Source organism: Tachypleus tridentatus, chromosome 7, assembly GCF_004210375.1.
Source record: "Tachypleus tridentatus isolate NWPU-2018 chromosome 7, ASM421037v1, whole genome shotgun sequence".
Classification (NCBI taxonomy): Eukaryota; Metazoa; Arthropoda; class Merostomata; order Xiphosura; family Limulidae; genus Tachypleus; species Tachypleus tridentatus.
In genome coordinates this window covers 87,680,991-87,696,389 of record NC_134831.1, presented here as the reverse complement: position 1 = coordinate 87,696,389, position 15,399 = coordinate 87,680,991, and the positions used below count along the sequence as shown (strand labels likewise).

General features: G+C 33.8%; 1 protein-coding gene and 1 pseudogene across 1 annotated transcript in view; both read right to left on the bottom strand.

Moving 5' to 3' along the window:
- Positions 1-15,399, bottom strand: part of LOC143256118 (uncharacterized) — a 60,397-nt gene that overhangs the window by 29,497 nt on the left and 15,501 nt on the right. The window lies entirely within an intron of this gene.
- On the bottom strand, positions 13,393-14,633 carry LOC143256117 (glyoxylate reductase/hydroxypyruvate reductase pseudogene; annotated as a pseudogene).

The following is a 15,399-nucleotide window of genomic DNA, read 5'->3' as shown; positions in this document are numbered from 1 at the left end:
TTACGAGAATGTTAGTGTGGTCACTAGAGTTATCGTTCTTAGTAAAATAATTTTTTCTCTGTCAATCATGGGTTTCAGCAAGTGGAAGTATATAATGTCAGGCTGTCACTCGAACGCATGGACGGGATTACTGGTTTGTTTGTTTGGTTTGTCTTGAATTTCGCGCAAAGGTATTCGAGGGCAATCTGCGCTAGCCGTCCCTAATTTAGCAGTGTAAGACTAGAGGAAAGACAGATTGGGTCTTTCCCAATCATTTGTTCATCATACGTGGGAAAACAAAATTAAATGTTGTAATGAAGTTCATATTTTTAATTTCAGATCTCAATTCTTCAGAAAACGCATGCACCGCCCTCTGTTGCACGTGGTTTAATGAAGGATTTGCTCATACCTGTTACTGGGTTTTAAAAATAACACATACGCTTTAGAAGTACTTGCTGCTTTTTGTTACAGAGCAAAATCACAGTGAGTGATATGCTGTGCCTAACACCAGGAATCTAATCCGTAATTATAGCATTGTAAGTCTTTAAATTTACCATTGTTCCACTGGTAACAATTCCGGGCGATAATCTGACTTGATGTATCTCCGGGTGTTGGGGGAGAGGGAAGAAACAGGACAAACAGTGGTATATTTTTAGTGAATGTCATGGGTATACTTTAACCCACAGTACAAAGATGAAGAAAGTACTCACCTTATCTGTTTCTCTTTTGTCCCCCGCTAATACAGCGGTATCTTTACGGATTTACAATGCTAAAATCAGGGGTTCGATTTCCCTTGGTGGGCTCAGCAGATAGCCCGATGTGGCTTTGCTATAAGAAAAAACACACACAGTAATCGCTTAGGCCCGGTATGGCCAAGTGGTTAAGGCAATCCACTCGTAATCCCGAGAGTGGCGGGGTCGAATCCCCGTCACACCAAACATGCTCGACCTTTCAGCTATGTGGGCGTTATAATGTGAAGGTCAATCCCACTATTCGTTGGTAAAAGAGTAGCCCAAGAGTTGGCGGTCAGCGATGGTGACTAGTTGCCTTCCCTCTAGCCTTACACTGTTAAATTAGGGACGGCTAGCGCAGATAATCCTCATGTAGCTTTGCGCGAAATTTAAAACAAAACAAATCACTGTTTTAGTAATTAATATCCAGGGGGGAATATTTTTGTTATGCATCCATGATCATTTTATCATTTTACAATTATATTAAAAACTTTAATGTTTCATAATCTAATTATATCAAAAATTTATTTTTAAAAAATTATTGTATACGAGACATATCTATACCACTACTGAATAGTATTTCATAAGTGTAAGTAGATTTACTATACAAATTATCAAGAAAACCTTTAGATATGGGATTTAGAATGAACTTTCAGCTCCATTTATAATAAGATATTATGAAAATGTATTTATTTCTATCTTTTAATACGTTTAATTATTTGCATATTGACCCATCTCTTTGTACAGTTCATCTTTGTCTTTCTCACATTGCAGGCTAGTCCTCGAAAGAACAAAGTCGACAATAGACAAGAGGTGATACTTTTCTCACATTCCTCGCATATCTGTTTATTGTTCAAATAACAAGCCCAGTGGTATTTTAATTACTGGCTGATAAAAGAAATATACAAACAATTCACAACACAAGTATAATAATGTGTTTTATATTTTAAAACTACTAATTAGAACACTATGTTTATCTTCCCATTTATTCAAATGACATACGAACAATGTGAAATATTATATCGTGGTCAATGTTGCTTACTTACACCATACAGTTAAACATGAAACAATGAAAGAAATGTGTACTTTTTAAAACAAGTGTTGGTCACAATGAAGAACATTGTAAGATGTCTTCAGTATTACATCTTTAACCAATTTTAAATATTATACTTCAACCAATAAAATTTTACATAATTAGTTTATATAATGTAGATTGCGCTTAATAGCATTTTTTCATATATTATAGTGAATAATTCAGAAACACAAATAAACATAAAATTGTATTTAAAATATAATAACATTATACTTTTATCATATTATTAAAGTTATTTGTAGAAATAAAATAAATAACAAATATCCACACAATAATTTGACAGCTGATGTTCTAATAATTAATAATCTTATTTACTGACTGCAATTCACATTTCACTGGATGTCAGGGCAGTTTAGGTGTATGATGTAACCCATACAGTGTTTTCAATAGATAAATAATTTATGTACAACTTGACTTTAATAACAAGAAGTAAATAATAAAACAACTAAAATGATTTTTATCAAATAACCTGAAACTTTAGACAATTAAAAAGGTTTGTGAAACAGGAATTGGCCTATAAATTTAGTTAACACAACTGTGTTCTTTAGTAGCAAATCATATATTAAGAAGTTCTTTTAATTAACGTTTTAGTGGGGTCGAACCCAACAGCTGTGTGGGTATGCGTCGTACTATACTTTATGGCCTAGGAAATTGTTGTACTCTATTTACTCTGTTTGTTTCGTAGTAGAGAGACATATATACGTATGAGGTATAATGTGAGGACTTCCATCCTTCATATACTACAACTGCTTTTTAAGTGAGTCGGTTGTTAGCCCACTGCACCTAGCCGTCCCTAATTTAGTAGTGTAAGACTAGAGGGAAGGCAGCTTGTCATCACCACCCACCGCCAACTCTTGTGCTATTCTTTCTGCCAACGAATAGTGGTATTGACCGTCACATTATAATGCTCCCACGGCTGAAAGGGCGAGCATGTTCGAAGTGACGGTGATTCGAACCCACGACCTTCGGATTACGAGCCGAGCACCTTAACCACCTGGCCATGCCGGGACATTTATATTTGCTTATTTTCTTTAGCTGTTTAACAAACCGGCATTAGCCAAATTTTCTTTGCTTGGATAACTGTAGAACTTTGATGTATCTTATCTGATGATCAAACACCCCTTTCGTCATGCCAAAATTTTAAACAGTAGAAATTCTCTAACAAGTTTACATTTATGCTAGCTAGAAACTTTCTAATTAAAAACATTGGACTCATTTACGCACCACATAAAGTTAAAATGTGTTTTATTTTACTTTTTATGAAGCATCAATACTGTCAGGTTTGTATTCTTTTTGCGCTTTAGTTCAAATCGATAATGATGAATTTCGCAGCGCCATCTCGATGTTAAACTGCTTGCAAACAAATATTAAAATATTCGAATTTTAAATACAAAGGCACCCGTAGATTAAGGACATCTGGTGGAGCCCAGTAATACGAACGAAGACTTATAACTCTAAAAGTCTGGTATTAAAGTGTATAAAGGTGTTTGGTTTGAGTTTTAACTGTAAAAAGGTGTTTGGTTTTTCTTTAAAGTGTAAAAAGATGTTTTGTTATACCTTTAAGTGTAAAGAGGTGTTTGATTTTAGTTTTAAATGTAAAACATTGTTTGGTTTTAGTTTTATGTGTAAAAGATGTTTTGTTATAGTTTTAAGTGTAAAAAGGTTTTTGGTTTTAGTTTTAAGTGTAAAAAGGTTTTTGGTTTTAGTTTTAAGTGTAAAACATTGTTTGTTTTTAGGTTTTAGTTTTAAGTGTAAAACATTGTGTTTGATTTTAGTTTTAAATGTAAAACATTGTTTGGTTTTAGTTTTATGTGTAAAAGATGTTTTGTTATAGTTTTAAGTGTAAAAAAAACATGATTGGTTATAGTTTTAAATGTAAAAAGGTGTTTGGTTTTAGTTTTAAGTGTAAAACATTGTTAAGTTTTAGTTTTAAGTGTAAAACATTGTTTTGTTGTAGTTTTAAGTGTAAAAAGGTGTTTGGTTTTAGTTTTACATGTAAAAAGATGTTTTGTTGTAGTTTTACGTGTAAAAAGGTGTTTGGTTTTAGTTTTTTAAGTGTAAAAAAAGGTTTTTTTGGTTTAGTTTTAAGTGTAAAAAGGTTTTTTGGTTTTAGTTTTAAGTGTAAAAAATTTTTGGTTTAGTTTAAGTAGTTTTTAAGTGTAAAACATTGTTTAGTTTTAGTTTTAAGTGTAAAATTGTTTAGTTTTAAATGTTTTAGTTTTAAGTGTAAAACATTGTTTTTTTAGTTTTTGTAAAACGTAGTTTTAAGTGTAAAAAAGTTTTTGTTGTAGTTTAGTTTTAGTTTTAAGTGTAAAAGGTTTTTTGTTTTTTATTTTAGTTTTAAGTTTTGTAAAACATTGTTTGGTTTTAGTTTTAAGTGTAAAACATTGTTTGATTTTAGTTTTAAATGTAAAACATTGTTTTAGTTTTAGTTTTATGTGTAAAAGATGTTTTGTTATAGTTTTAAGTGTAAAAAAGGTGATTGGTTATAGTTTTAAATGTAAAAAAAGGTTTGGTTTTAGTTTTAAATGTAAAACATTGTTTAGTTTTAGTTTTAAGTGTAAAACGTTAAGTTTTAGTTTTAAGTGTAAAACATTGTTTTGTTGTAGTTTTAAGTGTAAAAAAAAAGTTGTTTGGTTTTAGTTTTAAGTGTAAAAAATTGTTTTAGTTTTAGTTTTAGTTTTAAGTGTAAAAGGTGTTTGATTTTAGTTTTAAATGTAAAAAAGTGTTTTTTGTTTTAGTTTTAAGTGTAAAAGAATTGTTTGATTTTAGTTTTAAGTGTAAAAGATGTTTGGTTTTAGTTTTAAGTGTAAAAGGTTTTTGGTTTTAGTTTTAAGTGTAAAAGATGTTTTCTTATAGTTTTAACTGTAAATATGTGTTTGGTTTAAGTTTTAAGTGTAAAACTTTGTTTGCAAACGTTGTTCGCACTTCTATGTAAAATATTTTCTCAACCCAAACGAGCCGTTTTTGCATATAAACTAAATAATATTTTCTAATTATATTTACTGATTATCATATTGCACAACATATATTTTATTTTGGTCATTATGCCATAATTAATGCACACAATGAAAATTTTAATTTAGATTTAAAAAAATGCAGCACTGACTGCACAATTTTATAAACTATCATTAGCTCAGAAAAGAAAAAAAAGCAACATACATGCTTAATAACTTTATACTAGATTCTTTAGTCAAGAACTGTAACTGAGCCACAAGTAAACTAAAAACAAATATCCAGCAACTGCTAATATCAGAGCTTCACCGAGTTAAAATAATTCATGTCACTTAGTGGTTAAGAGAGTATTCATTGCTTAATTAACTATTTATATAATTTTTACGTCATCATTTTACATGAATACTGACCTTTGGACACAGAAAGCTACATCATAGAAATATTCTCAACTTATCATATTCCTTTCTTGGACTTAGTCTTGTTCTATTTGGTCCTTTAACAAGGTATTTTATTTATCATAAAAATATGATCTCCTTCACTTTAATAAAGGTTTCATTTATTTATCACACTGACCTACTATGATACAAAATAATACTTTTTGCATGATTTAGACAGAGAAAATGTGAAGAGTGAATTTAAAAAAAAAATTAAACCAGGGATTTGGTTCCCAACTTATAGCCCACGCGAGTAATCAGATCATTTTACTGATGTAATCATGTTAGGTTCAGGAAAGTTCTTGTAATATAAAGATATGTTTCTGTTTTACTGTGTTCAGTTTTGCGACTTGAAAACTGCCACTTAAAAAGCATGTTAGTGAAGCATGGTGGGTAATGTTTTAGTTATTTGACTTTTTGGCCTCAATATTTGAAACGTATTTAAGTGCTGATTTTAAGTAAAAGTTATGCACTACGTCTTTAATTTCAAATTCATTGGCGCGGCATGGCCAAGCGCGTTAAGGCGTGCGACTCGTAATCCGAAGGTCGCGGGTTCGCATCCCCGTCGCGCAAAACAAACAAACCAAATTCATTTTGTGCATTAACGAAACTTTTGTGCTCATTCGTAGTTCTAACGGTAATTTAGAAAAATGAGAGTTAGTTCCAATGACAATAAAAAAAACATGTAATTCACCACTTAATGTCAATAATAATAACTTAGAGAATGTGATGAAATGTGGTATTTACAAGTTTTCTATTGAGTAACTGGCAGAATAAAAGGAGGTTCACCAGGAAATGTACTATGGTACAGAGTCGAAAAAAACAACAACAACATGGAAGCATATATGAAAAATATTGCCATTCTTTTTAGGATTAACACTACTGTATAAAAGAACAACATGAATACCAATACAAAGGAATACCTTTATACATAAACTATATTAATAAATATAATCAAACATCAAGCACACCCTATACATTCGTACACTCAATTACACAACCCCTTCAAACATGTGGTCAGCTATCGGTCAGTTATCTCTTTCTTTCTTTGTGAACCTGACAGAGACAGAAGAAGGTCAAAACGTTGTTTGCCCCTCTACATAAAAATCTTCTCAACCCATTCCAGCCGTTTTTAAATATATAAAAATACATCATGTTTTACTTTGAAGGAATTTTTTCCAAAAACAACCAAGCTGATTGTTGTCTTAAATTAAAGCTACACAAATAACATATTGAAAAAAGTTTTAAAATGTATATTAAACAAAGCTGAAGGAAATGTAGTATGCTTCAACACCCAGACAAACAGTAAGTTTTAGCATTATTAACTGAAGACAGGGCCCAACATAGCCAGGTGGGTTAAGGCGATCGACTTGTAACCTGATGGTCACGGGTTTGAATCCCAGTTGCACAAATATGCTCATCTTTTCAGCTGTGGGGGCATTATAAAGTGATGGTCAATTCCACTATTCTTTGGTAAAAGAGTAGCCCAAGAGTTGGCGGTGGGTGGTGATGACTAGTTGTCTTCCCTCTAGTCTTACACTGCTAAATTAGGGACGGCTAGCACAGATAGCCCTCGAGTAGCTTTGTGCGAAATTCCAAAACAAACAAACATTCGTAGTTCTAACGGTAATTTAGAAAAATGAGAGTTAGTTCCAATAACCATAATTTTTCATATTTAAAACTGCTAACTCTACAATTTTGTTATCTGTAAAACTTCAGTATTTTTAGAGAGTTGCAAATTATTCATTATATTAGGGACTGTAAAGTTTCATACATTGTCAAGACAAAACACCACTTAAAAAACTAGTTTGTGAGGAGTATTGTAATGAAATGGCCGTCCACTATTTAACCCAGACACCCACCTATTTGTTCATATGTCGAAACCTTGGGTCACGCAATTTCTTTATCAATATCACGGAATCTTCAGACCTTGAACTTCGTATTAAAGAAAGTTTACTCGTAACAAAAGAGTGCTCTGCTCTTAACGCCGTATACAGCTTCTTAGACTTAAAACTATTTAATAAAGTCTGAAATATTTCACGTCTTTTAATTTCCCACTTTAGCACCGTATGTGTGTATATCACGGAGCCAAAATGCAGCTAGTGGATTATGATATTCAAAAAGGACTTAAAAAAAAGGCCCCAATTTTGCTATACTTGATTTAAAAGTTAATTGACACTTTTCGAGAACTCGCCGAAAGTTTAATTGCCCTCCTGAAGTTAAACTTGAATCATGATCTAATCTTTCTTAAGTTACATCACAACGTGTATTGGTTGATTGGGTTTACTGTAACTTTACTTTCAGGAATGCTAAATTATTATAAATTAAACATTTATTAAGGTATTTTAATTCATATTGCTGGAGTGTATTTGCAAAAACAAGTTCTTTAGTCTTTTAACCCCCTAACTTCTGGTGAGAAACGTACGGTTTTATTAATAGAATATCATATTAGCATAATCTATTTTCTTTCTGTCTACCATGTCAGTAAATTAGTGTTTGACAATACTGTATCATTAGTCAACATATATTATTTTTCCAATTTTCTTCCAGATGATGGAGTAAGTATGTTCCAAAATTCTTAAAACTAAATAAAAATATTTTATGTTTTGTTAATGGTCATCTTTATTATTAAACTTTGTTTTCCCCACCACGAGTCCATTGGCCAACTTAAGTAAGAGACTGTATGTACTTGAGAAATGTGTTGGAGATTCTCTGAAAGACAAAAAATATGAAATCCATTATGTTCGCACACATTATAAATGATCCCAACTTTGGTTATCATTACTTAGAACACCTGTGTATCTACACTTTTTTTTCTTAAGTATGCATGCTATCAATGACGTATTTAGGTTGGGGCTAGAGGGACTTAGTCCCAGGGCCCATGGTTTTAATGGGGGCTCATTGATAAATTTATTATATGTAAAATTACATGGGATGTAAGGCCCACAAAAATTATCATTTTCTGGGCCAACAAACCTTAAATCCGCTACCCTATGGTATCAGTGTCTTCAGATTCTCCCGTAGTCTGACTGTTGTTTCAAATAAAGGAACATCTTTTCTGTTGTATTTTTATCTATAACACACAAATAGTATTTCTTATTCCAACATTCCAAAACATTGTGGTTTCAACGTTGTCTTTATGGCATAAACCTACAACTAACCAATCCCTTGAGACGACGAAGCGTATAACTTCATAAACAGTGTCAAATTTACTCTTAGGAGGGGTGAGTGATTTGTTACCGAGCATAGCAATATAATCAATATATAGATCAGTTTCAATTTGTTTCATAAAACGAATATAGCATCAATGTCTCCAGCGATATCCTTTGGCACATTCATGTATTTACTTTTTTTGTGTAATCAATTAATATATAGTTGTATTCTTAATGGTTGTGAGCAGTTAGACCATTTCCAATGTTTGCTGACGTGTGTTTCATACCTCATGTAAATACTTCATGACATGTTTATAAATGTCAGAAAAACACGTGTTCAAAAAGTCCTGTAACCTGAGTGCTTTCGAAAGGTGGATCCTGAAAAAACGAGTCCATCTTTTGAAAGTGCTCAGATTTTTATCACTTTTAACCCCATATTCAGAAATTTCTGTTCCTGATGTGATCCTTTTATAAAGTTTGCTTCATTCCATGCATTAATTATTGGGTGTTTCCACTGATGATAGAGCCTGCGTACGTCTGTTAGCTATTCATTCTTCTCAACTTTACCCAACGGCAAAAAGATATCTGTTCAATCATCACAACTTGGATTTTTTTATTTTATATATTTTTATTGTTTCTTTGATACATCCTCTGGATATTACTAGTGAATAGCCCCCCTAGTTCTGCGGTACGTCTACGGATTTACAACGATAAAATCAGAGGTTCGATTCTCTACGGTGGGCTCAGCAGCTAGCCCGATGTAGCTTTGCTATAAGAACACACACATACTAATGAATATTTATGAAGAATGTCATAAGAGTTTTCAATTTAAGTGCAGTCTTATAAGCTTCATTCCCAAATAATCTTACCAAGTACCAAAATAATTTTACGTTTCACACAAATGTTTTGATGTGTGTTTCATTGAAAATATTTTGTAAAACTTATTTGGGAAAAGAAGGCCAAGTAAAGTTCATTTAATGATAACAAAATAGTTTATTTTTTTTCCTTATTCATTGCTGTTTACCATTCATTCTACAAAGTTGTAAACCTGGGTCACAAATATTGTTTTGAATTTCAACATAAATCTACTTCCTAATGGTAGTACAAATAAATAAAGAACATAGTTAAAAAAACAGGCCTGATGCAACAGTGATTAATTATAAGTGTGAGTACGTATGTAACCATGTCAAGGAAAGCACATAAAAAAAAAACAACATAAGTGTTAAGTTTAAACGAGCTAAGGGAAAACAAACTGAGGTGCCCAGAGATTTCTTTTCCTTGCTGTATGCAGTATTGTGACATTCACATTAAAGTAGGTAAATAAATATGACTGATTAGTACTTTTATAAAGTATGTTTTTTGTTGTGAAATAACTTTCTAGTTTTTGAGGTAACGTAGCACGTACTTTTATATCACGTGAGATTTAATATGAAACTTGATGAAAAGTAGTGAACCGTGTGTGTCGACTTTTCAAATATTTCCTTGACATTAACTGAACTCTTTCTCAAGGTTTTGATTAAGTCTGATATAACGGTTATTATTATTGAAGGACTGTAGAATGAGAATTGTTCTGGGATATCGTTTCAAGACTTGAGCTATTAGCCTAAAGATAATTTTTGTAACCTCGTAACCAAGGGCGTAGATTTTTTACACCCAATGGGGGAGGGGGGAAGATTTTTGCAACCACTTATGTGGACTGTGCAATTTCCAAATTGGTAATCTCTGATTACGTGAACCTGAAAGCTGTAAACATGCAAACACAGACTAATCTTGTTGCCACGATACTTGCATGTATAGTTAAATCTACTAACTGATACAAACTATCGCTTAGATCGAAAAGCTTAGAAGCACGCCTATATTAATGATGTACATTTCGGATTTGTTACATGGCTCTAAAACAGCGCTACCTCGCACCCTTGGATTTATATTCAGTTTATGTTGGTTTGTTCTGAATTTCGCGCCAAGCTACACAAGAGCTATTTGGATTAACCGATCTTAATTTAGCAATGATGAACTAGGGAGAAAGCAGCTAGTCAACACCTCCCGCCTCTAACTCTTGGACTACTCTTTACCAACGAATAGCGGGGTTAACCATTATATTATAACACTCCCACGGCTGAAAGAGTGAGCGAGTTCAGTAAGAAAGATTCGGACCCACGACCCGCACATTGCGAAATGGGTTTTGTAACAACCACAAGATTCATATTCGTCCATGTTATTACAATGAAAGACATTTTTTCGGTAGTTTTTTATGTCTGTTTTAGCTAATTAAACTGGCAAAAATAAATCAAATTGATAACTTTTCGGCGTATTTTATGTAAGTTGCTAAATTATTATTCGCATTGGCATGGCCAAGCGCGTAAGGCGTGCGACTCGTAATGCGAGGGTCGCCGGTTCGCGCCCGCGTCGCGCTAAATATGCTCGCTCTCCCAGCCGTGGGAGCGCATAATGTGACGGTCAATCCCACTATTCGTTGGTAAAAGAGTAGCCCAAGAGTTGGCGGTGGGTGGTGATGACTAGCTGCCTTCCCTCTAGTCTTACACTGCTAAATTAGGGACGGCTAGCACAGATAGCCCTCGAGTAGCTTTGTGCGAAATTCCAAAACAAACTTATCACGATGAAACAAAAAAGAAAATTTAATGAAAGGTAAAATCTGGGTGCTTCCTATAGTATATAGAAATTTCTTTGCTTGTATATAAACATAAAGCTGCACAATGGGCCATCTGTGGTCAGCCCACCACAGGTATCGAAAGTCTATTTCTAGTGTTCTTAGTCTGTAGACACCTCTCCCTCGAGATGGGGCGTGTGTAGAACTAAACACACAATACAACTTCCGGAATCAGTGAATTATTGAGTTAATAAATGTTTTAGTACAATGCAAGTCAATGAGAATTACTGCGTTTGTTCGTTAGAAAGGTTAATTAGCCAAAGTATTTGTTATCGATGAATTAGCAATGAATTTCTGCAAATAAGCATAGATTACTTTCACCCAAATATTAAAACGTAAGAATAAATTCATTATTGTAACTTCGCATTATCTTTATCAAATCCTGATTGAAAGTAGTTTGGTTTCTCTTCTGAGACACCATTAGATAACTGTTATTAAAACAACAAAAAAAAAGTCTTACATTATACACAATGCCAAGTAGGATACATGTGAGCTGATCACCTCCAGTGTCAATATCAATTCGCTACGAAAAACAAGATTTTCATGTGCCACTAAGTGTATGTATATATATGTGTGTGTGTGTGTGTGTGTGTGTGTGATTACATCCTATATGTTATTTGGCTAGAGACAGACAAAACAGTTTGACTTTAACTAACCATCTGAAAGCAAAAAAAGCCTGGTTTATATACAACATACATCAACAAATTCAGGACTGAACTACAAGCAAAGATTAATAACCAAAGGAGAATTTATAAATAATTGAGTTTCAGTTATATATCAGTGCCTTTTGACGAAATCCCATAATCTATATTTTATAGATAATATTCCAAGATATTATTAACACATTGACTCTCACTCGACCCACCGGTGAGTCGTTCTCTGTTTTCTTTTAGAAGACCACTTATTGGCTTGGACACAACGGCTACACATACACTCTTTCTAAAAAAGGAATTGTAAAATGACTAATGGGACCCTAAAGAGTGTCGGTAAAATAAGCTTGGAAGCCAACGTGTTAACATGCAGAAAGTGAAGTTCGATATATTCTTCTGTTATTAACACGTCTCCCAGGAGCCAAGGGGTGTCTTTATAATTTGTTGAATCGCAAAAGTCACTTCAATCCAGTAACTCCTACAGAGGGTGGTTTTGGACGTATCTTTTTGATAGAATTTCGAAACAAGTTTTCACTTGCTAATTGATAAAATTCGAAGTGAAATATAACGTTCTCAAGTTTCCATACTAGTTAGTACTAAGATCAAACCGTTCAGAGTAAATTCAGTACATATCGATAAAGCCACATTCTCAGAATCATTAATTAAACAACTGACAACTTTTTATTTTTCCGCTATCACCTTTTTAATGCTTATCTTTCAGTTTAGGTAGAACGATTTCACTTGTGATTCGGCAGAGAAGGTCGAAGCATGAAGATATCCAAGAAAAGTGTGAGTAGACAGGAACAATTTGAAAGTAGCTACAGACATAATTTTGTGCTCGACCTGTTGCACAGTGTCTATCAAGTTGGGCCTAAACCGTTCCTGTGATTTGGAGACTTCCACGCTTATTGTGCTTGGTCATTAAGTCCATGATGCTTAAATGTTTTTGGAATTTCGCGTGAAGCTACTCGAGGGCTATTTACATTGGACGTCCCTAATTTAGCAGTGTAAGAGTAGAGGAAAGGGAGCTAGTTACTTAACAACACCCACCGCCAACTCTTGGGCTGCTCTTTACCAACGAATAGAGGGATTCATCATCACATTATAACGCCCCCACGGCTGAAAGGGCATGTTTGGTGTAACGGATATTGAACCCACCATCCTCAGATTATGAGTCGAGCACCCTAAAAATCTGGCCATGCCGGGCTGCTATTGATGCACCTACAGATTTCAATCAACTTATGAAATCACTTTTCGCACCCCCAACATTAAAAGAGTGCGGGAAATGCCTTATTTTAAGCCAATAAAAATTTCAGTTAAAATTAAGAAAAGTCGGATTGGATAATTTTTTCAACACAAATGTTCCCCATTGGTTCATGAGGAGCCTGTTAAAATATTTGACTGTATTTCGCTAAATTACTCTCCGCTTTATTAATAAAAGAAGTTGATAGTTACAAGCGAAAATGTCAAAAGTAGCATTACGCCCAACTATTTCATTAAATGTAATGTACAAAGTTATTTATACCAAACTAGTAACGCCTGGCAATGTTTTTTTGTAATATACCTATAACATATGTCAGCTCATTGTTTTTATTTGTAACATGAAATTTCTTGTACAGTGAAATTAACCGTCACTCCTAATAGTATTTGTGATAATTTATTATTTTCCCCGTAAAACAAATTAAATTACGCTACCGAGATTAAAATTATAGTATGATTTTATTTAGTTCTGGGCGTAAAAGACACACAATCTTCATATAGCGAAGTACTTATAAGTAAAAAACATAATTACATTCAACTCTTATTCAGAGAGGCAGTATTTTTGTTATTAAAATAACAATACAGAAACCGTCTTACATTCTTATACAAACTTGACGTAACTATTTGGAGTGAGTCTAGTTTTTTTTTATCCACCTTGTGTTGAACATCTTTTAACTCTGGGATCGGTGTTATCAAACCTTTCCCATCGCAATACGACAAGACGTTTCTTGCCGCGAGTTTAGCCATATTTTGTCTAACTGTTACTTCTGCAGTTCCTATGTGGGGTAGAAGGACCAAGTTTGGTAGAGTGGTGAGTCTGTGATCTTTTGGTATCGGTTCAGGAACCATGACATCCAAACCAGCAGCACGGATCTTTCCATGTTTTAAGGCATCGTATAAATCATCATGTTGGACGACTTTTCCTCTGCTCGTGTTGATAAATATAGCAGTAGATTTCATCAGGTTAAACTGCTTAGCAGTAAACAGTTCTGTTGTTTTGTCTGTCAGATTGCACGTACAAAGAACGAAGTCCGACTCCCTCAGAAGATCTTCAAATTCTACATAGCGGGCTCCCATACTTTCTACAGCATCAACAGGTTTGTGTATATCATAGTACACAACTTCATTGACCTTAAATGATAAAATTCTTTCGGCAACAGCCTGACCGATTTTTCCCATGCCCACGATGCCCACAGTGGCATTTTTAAGTCCTACACCACACATCCAATAAGGCTCCTACTTATGTACCCACTCTCCATTTTTTATAGCGTTTGAAGCTTCAAACAGTCGTCTCCCAGTTATCAGCATAAGAGCAACTGTTAATTCGGCAACGCTATCAGTTGGTATCCCTGGTGTATTACTTACTAGGATGTCGCGTTTCCTGCATTCATTAATATCAATATGGTCGTACCCGACAGAATTGGTCGCGATTACTTTAAGTTGTTGTCCAGCTGCATCAAGTACTTCACTGTCGATTATATCTGTTGTTGAACAGTAAATAATATCCTTTCCTGAATACCCTTAATAAGCGCCTCACGTGGTATTGTTTTGTGTTCTTTATAAAATTCAACATCACATACCTTCCTCAACATGTCGTTCACTTCCTGCGATATGTCAGGCCTAGTAACAAAAACTTTGTATTTTGTCATGGTGACTACGTTTTATCGTTAGCAGTGCTACACTGTCCGTGTAATGCTCAGTGAAACTCAGTCACTCGCATAGCTCAAGATTCATTATATAACCTATGTTGTCGGTAAGCATCATCTCTGGATAAACACGTGCAAAAGGTTTGTTTGTGATTATTTGAGTTAACCCAAGAGTGTTGAATTAATAGAGCCATAATTTTCCTTTTGTTGATAATAGTAACATAAAACTTAAGAATATGTTATTTAGCCAATAGGTCGCTGCATTTTTAATTTTTTTCATATAAGTGTTTCACATTCTAATGGTAACTGTTGAAGAATTGAAATATATATTTTCTCATTGAAAACGTACTTTAATATCAAGCCATACCTCAAGTTATGTCCGATTTTAGGTTCAGAAAAAGAGAAAGGATTTCAAACACTTTTAATGTCACTTAATCAATGATGTATGTTCCTTTATTATTAATTACTTCCTGCCAACGATTCACAAACTTCTGAATGCCACTTCTATAAAATTATTAGGGTTAGGAGGAAAAGAATGTAGAGAAGGTAGTTTTGACAATTTCATATGTTCCAAGCTCTTTTCCATCAAGATAGTTCTGCAAACTTCGGAATAGATGATAATCAGATGGGAAAAGGTCTGGAGAATAAGGAAGTTGTGGAAGTTTTTCCAGTCTAGCTCTTTAATCTTTGCAGATGTGGGGTATAGGGCAGTGCATTATCCTGGTGTTACACAACATCTTTACAACTGATCAAAGCAGGCCTCTTTTCTTTCAGTGCAAACTTTGAGCGCTCTAACTGTTGACAATAGAAGTCTGATGTAATCGTTACATT